The sequence below is a fragment of the Apium graveolens genome, chromosome 4, assembly GCF_009905375.1.
Source record: "Apium graveolens cultivar Ventura chromosome 4, ASM990537v1, whole genome shotgun sequence".
Lineage (NCBI taxonomy): Eukaryota > Viridiplantae > Streptophyta > Magnoliopsida > Apiales > Apiaceae > Apium > Apium graveolens.
In genome coordinates this window covers 106,249,915-106,260,006 of record NC_133650.1, presented here as the reverse complement: position 1 = coordinate 106,260,006, position 10,092 = coordinate 106,249,915, and positions in this window count along the sequence as shown.

Below are 10,092 nucleotides of genomic sequence, written 5' to 3'. Positions count from 1 at the left end.
TAGTTGTAAAATATCTCAATTTGTTATTGTCTTAGCATTCAATGATAGCCATACTATTTTTGCATAAGTGTTTAATCTTAAATTAACCAAAAGAGTCGCTGTGGGTACGAATCTGATTTACATCTTATACTAATTGTGAATGCGTATACTTGCATGAATTTTAGCGCATGTTTTTATCCTAACAAGTATTTGGCGCTGCTGCCGAGGACTCTGTGTTAATTTTTAGTTTATGTGCTTGTCATCAGTGGTCGTTAAAGTTCACTGACTCGGATATTTCACTTACTTGGGTACTTGTTGTGTTTAGAAAGATCTTGTGAGAGGATTGCCAAAGTCAGTATTTGCTCCTGATGGCCTTTGTGATTCTTGTCAGAAGGCCAAACAAAGAAAATCTTCATTCAAGAGCAAGACTGAATCATCAATTCTTGAGCCTTATCATCTACTACATGTTGATCTATTTGGTTCAGTAAATGTCATGTCTATTGCAAAGAAGAAATATGCATTGGTCATAGTGGATGAGTTCACTAGATACACATGGGTGTATTTCTTGCACACAAAAAGTGAAACTGCATCTATCTTGAGTTATCATGTCAAACATCTGGATAAATTGGTCAAAGATTCTGTGAAAACAATAAGGAGTGATAATGGCACTGAGTTCAAGAATTTGATAATGGAAGAGTTCTGCAAAAACCATGGAATTAAGAAGGAATTTTCTGCTCCTGGAACTCCACAGTAAAATGGAGTTGTTGAAAGGAAGAATAGAACTCTCATTGAAGCTGCACGTACAATGCTTGAAGAAGCAAAACTTCCAACCTATTTCTGGGCTGAAGCTGTGCAGACTGCTTGTTTTACTCAAAATGCAACACTCATTAACAAGCAAGGAAAAAACCATATGAGATGGTGAAGAAAAAGAAGCCAAATCTGAAGTACTTTCATGTATTTGGATGCAAGTGTTTTGTTCTCAAGACTCATCCTGAACAGCTATCCAAGTTTGATCTAAAAGCTGATGAAGGAATTTTTGTTGGATATCCACTTTCCACAAAAGCCTTCAGAGTCTATAATTTGAGAACAAAAGTGGTCATGGAATCTATCAATGTCTCTTTTGATGACAAGAAGATTACTGGTCTTGAAGATTTTATTGATCATGATCAGCTGAGATTTGAAAATGAAGACTCAAATTCTGATACTGAAAATACTGACAGTCTAAGTCCTGATACTATAAACTCTGATGGATTAAACTCTGATGTTATTGAAACTATGGTGACTACGCCAAAGGAAGATGCACCTATGCAGGGGGAGCATACTTAAGATCATACCACATCTCAAGAAACATCAGAACATACATCTGGCTCTTCAAGTTCTGATTCGTCAAGTTCTGATAAGCTAAGTTCTGATAGTGCTGAAAATCTAAATTCTGAAGAATCCAACTCAGAGAACATAGTTTCAGGAGGAGCATCAGAAAATGAAAATGAAGACAGCATGGATCATGGGGGAGCATCTAGTTCTAGAGAAAACCTTCCATCTGCAAGGAAGTGGACAAAATCACATACACCTGATTTGATAATTGGAAATCCTGATGCAGGTGTCAGAACTAGAACAGGTTCTTCAAACGAATATCTTTACAATTCTTTTCTCTCTCAGACTGAGCCAAAGAAAGTGGAAGAAGCTCTTCAAGATGCTGATTGGGTGCAAGCAATGCAGGAAGAGTTAAATGAATTTGAAAGAAACAAAGTCTGGACCCTAGTGTAAAGACCAAAGAATAGATCTGTTTTTGGTACAAAGTGGGTATTCAGAAACAAAACTGACAATGATGGCATAATTACAAGGAATAAGGCAAGGCTGGTTGCAAAAGGATATTCTCAACAGGAGGGAATTGATTATGATGAAACATTTGCACCAGTTGCTAGGTTAAAAGCCATAAGGATATTTTTGGCTTATGCTGCTCACAAAAAGTTTACTGTCTTTCAAATGGATGTGAAAAGTGCTTTTCTCAATGGAGAATTAGAGGAGGAAGTATATGTTGAACAACCTCCAGGCTTTGTAGATTCCAAACATCCAGATTATGTATACAGGCTTGATAAAGCACTTTATGGACATGGTATGAGAATTTAGCTCAGTTTCTTCTGGAAAGTGGATTCAACAGAGGAACAATAGACAAAACACTGTTCTACCTCAACCATAGAAAGGACTTACTTCTGGTCCAGATTTATGTTGATGATATCATTTTTGGGTCTACAAATGATAGACTTTGCAAGAAGTTTGCCAAACTGATGCAGTCAAGGTATCAGATGAGTATGATGGGGGAACTTAGCTATTTTCTGGCCCTTCAAGTCAAGCAGAATGAAGAAGGCACTTTTATTTGTCAAACTAAGTACACCAGAAACTTGCTGAAGAAATTTGGAATGCAAGATTGTTCAAGTGCATCCACTCCTATGGCCACTGCAACAAAACTGGATAAGGATACTGGTAAATCAGTAGATGTTACTGATTACAGAGGTATGATTGGCTCTCTACTCTATCTAACTGCTAGTAGACCTGATATCATGTATGCTACCTGTCTTTGTGCAAGATTTCAAGCAGATCCAAGAGAACCTCACTTAACAGCTGTGAAAAGAATTTTCAAGTATCTTAAAGGAACAGCTGATCTGGGATTGTGGTATCCTAGAGAATCAGATTTTAAACTAATAGGTTACTCATATGCAGATTTTGCAGGTTGCAAAATTGACAGGAAAAGCACAAGTGAAAGCTGCCAATTTCTTGGAGGCAGATTGGTTTCTTGGTTCAGCAAGAAACAAAAGTCAATTTCCACATCAACTGCAGAAGCAGAGTATATTGCTGCAGGAAGCTGTTGTGCACAGATTCTTTGGATGAAGAATCAGTTACTGGATTATGGGTTAACATATTTCAAAATCCCTATTTACTGTGATAATCAAAGTGTTATTGCTATGACAGGTAATCCAGTTCAACACTCTATGATAAAGCATATCAACATCAGGTATCACTTCATCAGGGAACATGTGGATGGAGGTACAGTGGAATTGCACTTTGTTCCAACAGATCAACAACTAGCAGATATCTTCACAAAACCATTGTGTGAAGCCACTTTTACAAGATTGGTAAATGAACTTGGAATGATTTCAGGTTCTTTCTCTAAATCTGCTTAGTTTTGTTCTGTTATATCAGACTTTATGATCAGTATTTACAGAATTTAATCTCTTTGTGCATTCTGTGCTTAATTGACAAATGTGTTTAAGTACTGACTGTTGTCTGATATATGTTTCTAAACTCTGATAAGTGATATATCTGTTTAAGTAACTATTCAATCCTATGAGGATAACTGTGCTAGATGCTGACCTAGTAGTCTTCAATAAACAAAGGATCCCATATAAGAAGTAATTATTTCTGTGGAAATCTATTGACACAAGCAAATTCTGATAATTGAGCTTAGTTGAGTTTACTTTGTCTATCTTATTACTAAGTCACAAATTAGAATAATGCTACTCATCTGTTAAGTTCTGATACTAGTAAATCTGCTGAATGCACTAAGTGCTGATAAACCTCACTTATCAAAAGAAAAAGCAAAAGGATCAAAGAATAAAATCAGGTACTCCTTTGAGATCTAGAGTAAAAATGTGGAAGGGACGACCCAAGTGCATTGCTGGTATTAAGTAATATACATCAGAAAAGCAACTAAAATATTTTCTTGGTGACTTTTCACAGTCTATGATTACTGGAGAAATACTCTGATAATAGCATAAATTCTGATAAGCAGTCGTGACTCACTTACACTGAGAAGCCACTGTGAAATGGACTTTAAAAAGATGCATAAAATTAGCACAAAATAGTTGAGGTGGACTCAAGCATGAACTCATTGATCAGTAGGTTTCAGGATAATGACAGCTCTTTAGCAAAGTTTTAGTTATGCCTTATTTCTAAGATGTACTGAAGTGAATCAGACTTTACTCTTTGTCTGATATTTAGCTTAATGCACACACTAATCACTCCATATGAATGATGAAAATTACTGTGGTGATCTATGTTGTTTTAGATGAACAATCATTGTGTTTCATTGCAAAAATTCTGAGGACAAGTTCTGATTACATATTCTGATGATTAAGTTCTGAAGAATATAAATCAGAATTTGTGTGAGGACTTCCTAAGATAGGCATTCCTTTTTTGACTTAAGAAATTATGTTCTGATGACTGTTAAGTTCTGATATAAGTCTAAGTTCTGATATTACAGTCTAATTCTTTACTTGACTTATCTGTGGATAAAATTTAATAACAGTCTCGGTTCAAACTAAAATATGTGAAGTGGAAGATTAATAGTCACTATGGTTAGGGTTAGTGATATTCGTACTTGAACAGTCAACTTTTACTTGCTTCTTGTGCGCATTAAACCATGTTTTCTCTTTCCAATGAATGTTTTTCTTTTTCCAAGTCTGGGGAGACGAGGTAGAATTAATTCTACATGTCAACATTAAATTTCTTTGCGTCTCCTGGAATTCTCCTGCCTATATAAGCAACCACTTCACATCAGCCTTCCCATCAAATATTTTCTCACAAACTTACCTTCATACTTTTTCTATCAAAAACACCATGGTCAGATACAACATGTTTTTGAACTACGAAACCTTCAATATGGAGCTAAGCTGTGCCGATTGGCGGTAGGAATGGCACGTCACTGCCATTCCTGATGAGATATGGGACTCTGTCCCGCAGGAGGTACTCACCCACCTCCTGTTCTTCTATATGGAGGTTAGACCTGACACTAAATGCTGATAAATGCTGACACTAAGAAATCAGTGGTTAGACCTTTACAGATTCCTCAATCTGTAAAACAGATCTTAGTAAATGATGATCCTGATACTTATAGATCTGTTTATTCTGATGTCCAACCAACAACAACCTCCCAAACACCACAACAACCATCAGCACCTACCACCCATTCTACTCAACCAACCCTCAGGCAATATATCAAATCCTATCTCTCCACTTCACAGACAGTTCAACCCTCAACCTCCGTACCTACTGTGAAGCCTTCATCTTCCAAGCCAAAGAGGACAAAGACTGTTCCTCAAACACCTCAAAAGCGAAGGAGGATTGCCTTGAGAGATGAATCTGATACTGAGGACCAGGTTCCTACTTCAGAACCTGTTATTGATGAAGCTGAGAAAGAGACTTCTCAGAAGGATTCTGGAATTGGGGGATCTAGGCTTCTCAAGAGGCTTAGAAGAATGACAGTTCCTGAAACTCCCAAGGAATCCAAATCTACAAAGAGATACAAGAAACAGAGGGCAAATAGGCCAGTTTCAGATGATGAAGAGGAAGCAATTAAGGAAGGGGATCAGGAATCTCTGATCTCACAAGAAAAGGAATTTGCTAAAGTCACTTCTTCTCCATCAACTTCATCTCAGAAAGCTGTTTCTGAAAAGGCCAACACACCATCTGTATCTCCTGTTGATCCAGGCACAAGTGCTGATATTGATGTTCAAAACTTGGTTGTGCCTGAAGTAATTTTCCTAGAAGCTCCAACAGCAAATAATCTATCAACAACACCTGTTACTGATGTTGTTCAAACTCCAGAGTTATCTACTACACCTTCTCTGCATCTAAATGCCGATGATCAGAATATAGGTGAGCATCAGGATATGGCTGTTGATCAGACCTTTGAACCAGATCAGCAATTAGAGGATGCTGAAGCCTCCATTGCTACTCACACTGTTGTCTTATCCGAAGATACTGATTCTGTAAGTTCTGATGCTGCAAATGCTGGAGATATTGGTGATGCTGCTCCAAATGCATATGCTGATACAGCAGGTCCTTCAGGACATGCTCCTCAACAAACTATTCTTTAGTCTGAACTTGTTAAGAAGTTTGTTACCAGAGAAGCACCAGTGCCTTGGAGTGAAACTCCTGCAGGACATGAGTGGACTAAGGAGTGGAACTCAGTTTCCTGTGTTCCAACTGAAAAGCATCTTGCTGAGCACTTGACTAAAGCTGATGAAATGTTAAATTCTGATGATTTCAAAACCCAGCTTAGAGTCACTGCATTGAGTACTAAACATCTACAAGGTCTTCATTCAACTACTCATGTAGAGCTACATAAGATTCAGGAAGAATTCATCAAACAGGAACAAATTCAAAAGATTGATAAGAAAAAGTTCTTCCAACCTACCTTTGACAGGATTGCTTATATTGAGAAGACTCAAGAGAAACAACAAGCTCAGATTAATGATATTCTGACAAATCAAGCTTCTCAGCAATCTCAACTTACTGAAATCCAAGCCTCAGTGGAATTGCTTGTCTCTCTTCTACTTCCCGCTGATGCCAAAAAGGGGGAGAAAGTAATTAAGTCCAAATGCAAGACTGACAAGACACTGAAAGGGAAGGATAATGAAAAGGATGATCAAGGATGCTCTAGAATGGGTAGAGGTCATAGTCAAGGTAGAGGTTTCACATCAAGAAAAGCTGAAATCACAAGTCACAGGACAAGTTCTGATACTGGGAAAATAATAAGTTCTGCTACTGGTAAAAGGATAAGTTCTGATGAACTTTTAGATCTTGATGAGGAAATGTCAAGACATTTATTTCTTCAGGAAAATCCAGGAATGGACTTGGAGAGTTTACTGGAGGAAGAAGCCAGACTTAAATCAGAGAAAGTCACATCTAAATCTGAAGCTTCTGGTAAAAAGCCACTTCCAAAACTCAAAGGCATTGTGATAAAAGAAAGGACAAATGCTGAAGCAACATTGGCTAAATCACAACCGCAGATAGATCCAAGATCCAAGGGTAAAGAAAAGGTTGGAGAACCTATCAAGGTTTATGTGCCTCCCGAGGATGAAGAAATTACTGATGAAAAGGATGATCTTGCTCTGACTTCAAGAAAAGTTCTTAAAACAACCTCTGACATGGCTCAAGTTTTTCAGAGTCAAGATAATGTAAGTTCTGATATTTCAAAGAAGCAAGTAACCTCTGACACAGCTCAAGTTAACTTGATATCAGAAGTTAGACCAAAGACACTCCTACCAGGATTCACTAAAGCAAAACAGACTCAACCTTTGAAGACTGTTGCAAGTGGTTTTGAAGCAAGAGTACTTACTGGAAAGGAAGCAAGAGATAAAACTGGATTGGGAAGTTCTGATGAAAGAAGAATACAGAACACTACCAATGATCCAACTTCCTTGAGTGAACCAGGTATTGGAGCAACTCCTGAGAGATTGAATCAACTAGAATCTGTACAAATGGTTTACCATACCTACTTGAAAGAACACATCTTGTTGTACTTCATGACAGATGGTAGGGTTTATCATATAAGGCAAAATGTCATTCCATTGAAGTATTTTGAAGAACTGGAGCATGTACTATTCTTGCTTCAAGTGGATGACAGATTGACAGGGACTACTGCAAACTATTTGAAGGATCAGATTCAGAGACATAAAAGGCTTTATTCTATTAAGTCTGACATCACATATGTTCCAAAGTACAAAGATCATAAGGATGATATAGTTGAAATGAAGCCCAACACTGCTAAAATTATAACTACCTTTCTAGGTTACAGGGCTGTGGAATTCAATCTTGAGTCTAATAAAGCTTATTTGATCAGACTGGATCAGGATATAAGAAAAGCAAAGATTAATGATCTCCGGGCTGCAATCTTTCAAATTGGTGAAGATACTGCAGAGCTTAAAGATGCTAAAAGGAGGATGATTGATGAACTTAGATATGCTGAGAGATGTTTGTTGAATAACTATCTCAGAACAACTCCTGACATCAGAGAGATCAGAAGATGAAGCCAAGTCGAAGATCTACAACTGCTTAAATTCTGATATTTGTACAGACTGAAGTTGTTATCAGAAGTTAAATATTGGTAAAGCTTTAAGGACTGTAAGTTGTAGCTATCTAGTCTAATTCTCATACATTTGTACTTAATGTTTTTGACATCATCAAATATCTGTTAAACTTGTATATTATGATAATTTACAAGTTGGGGGAGATTGTTAGATATATTTGATGATGTCATGGCTAATATGATTTATGTTTAGTTTTCAGATCTTACTTAACAGGACAAATCAGTACTTAACTGGGAATCAATACTTATACTGGAAGTCAGGACTTAAGGATATCAGTACTTATATTATCAGGAGATAATCATCAGAAGTTGGATATCAGAACTTAAGTGCTAAAGGACAATCAGATAAGGATAATAGCTGATTAAAGGAAAGAAGATCGAGATAAACATTAGAAGAGATATGCATGAAGAAGGAGTTCCGTGAAGAATGGAATACTTGGAAGAAAAGATATCTGATTGATATATTTTAGGAAGCAAAATTATATTCCATATCAATTAGCGATTATCTTGTAACTGTGTAATATATAAACACAGATATAGGGTTTACACTATAAGTGTTATCATATTCGAGAATATTATTCATTATAACCCTAGCAGCTCTCTTGATATTTGTTCATCACTGAGAGGTAACAGTTCCATACTGTAATAGAGTTTATTTTTTCAATAAAGTTTGTTTTCTGTTACTTAAGATATTAAAGTTCGATTTGATTGTATTTTACACTGTATTCACCCCCTCTACAGTGTGTGTGACCTAACATTTATCATCCTTCTGAATTCCAGATGAGGCAGTCCTCTCACTAACCACTTTTCACAAAAGAGTTCCTTGAGTTGATGTTCAAGGGTGAGAGCTTCTCATGCCATAGCTAAACTTTTGTCAGATGAAGCTTTATACTAGAAACCATTGACTTCACCTTTCTAGAGTTTCCAGTCTAGCCATAAGCATATCCTTTTCTTACTATAACAAGAGCAAGCTTCTCAATCTTCCTGCTTCAGATGAGACACTAATCCTTCGTTGAATTGATGTTTTGTCCTTTGATGCAGAACTGTCTGATAAGAGGATTTGTGTTTTGATTCTCCAGCAAGAAGTTGCTTCAATTGTTATCAGTGACTCCAATGATTAGTTGTTATCAGTGATAACAATTGTTAAATCCATGATGACATCCCTTTTCTGTATAGCTTGTCCCGTAATGAAAACCTTTCCTTTCATATCCAAAGATTATTGACGGAATAGCTTTTGTCAATCACATTTATTTGTGAGGCTCTTTCTTTAATCATATGTCTTAAGTATGAATTACCAAGAATACATAAGAATCAATTAGCCTGTTATGTCCTGCACTCACAAATGGATTAACAGTTCTTGGTACCCAACTTATCAGTTTGGGTCCAGTTGGATTAGAGATATTATTATAAACAGAGATAACAACAACTGCAATATTATCATGCTAATTCTTATCTTTGACTGGCCATTTTTTCCATTTTAATACCCTTGACAGATTTGTCTCTAGGCTAGGGGAAAATGGTTCCAACCTTACATAAGGAGGACTAGCATTCTTTTCCCTATTGCATTTCTAAACATGCTTTTTCTACAATTAATGCATGTACTAAGAGATGCATTCATGGTATTGAAATAGGCAGGCATTGTATTAAGAATACATGGCATTCATTCAGAAACATTACACATAAGAATTAAGCAAGATAGGCATGATATGGAACAAACAGAATTAACAAATAAATCACCAATTCTATATAATCAAATCCTGTTGATAAATCTCATCTAGCTATCTCAATCAAATTATAAATTAATACATCTTAACAAACAATCTAGATCGAATGAATAAATCACATTGTATTAGGATACAGGAGATAATCACAAACAAAGGTCTTACATGCTGGAAAATATATACCTCACTAAAGTAATTAATCATGTTCAACAAATATTCAAACACATATTTAAGATCATCTAAAGTAACATGCACAAGTTAAACATCAATCCTAGTTACCAGATGTATAATCTAGTGAACTAGTTCAGCATTATCTAAGTGTGATGATATCATGCTTGTGCGAGTGTTAAACATTTAAACACTAAGATCTTATCATGCATTGAATATTGAGAACAAAATATTGCAATGGTTCAAGAAATTGAAACCTAAGATATGTAAGTTGGACCATCTTCAGAGATTGCTATGAAAGCAAGATATTCATGATTCTCGTCATATGATCCATCCCAACTCTTTCCCGTGCAC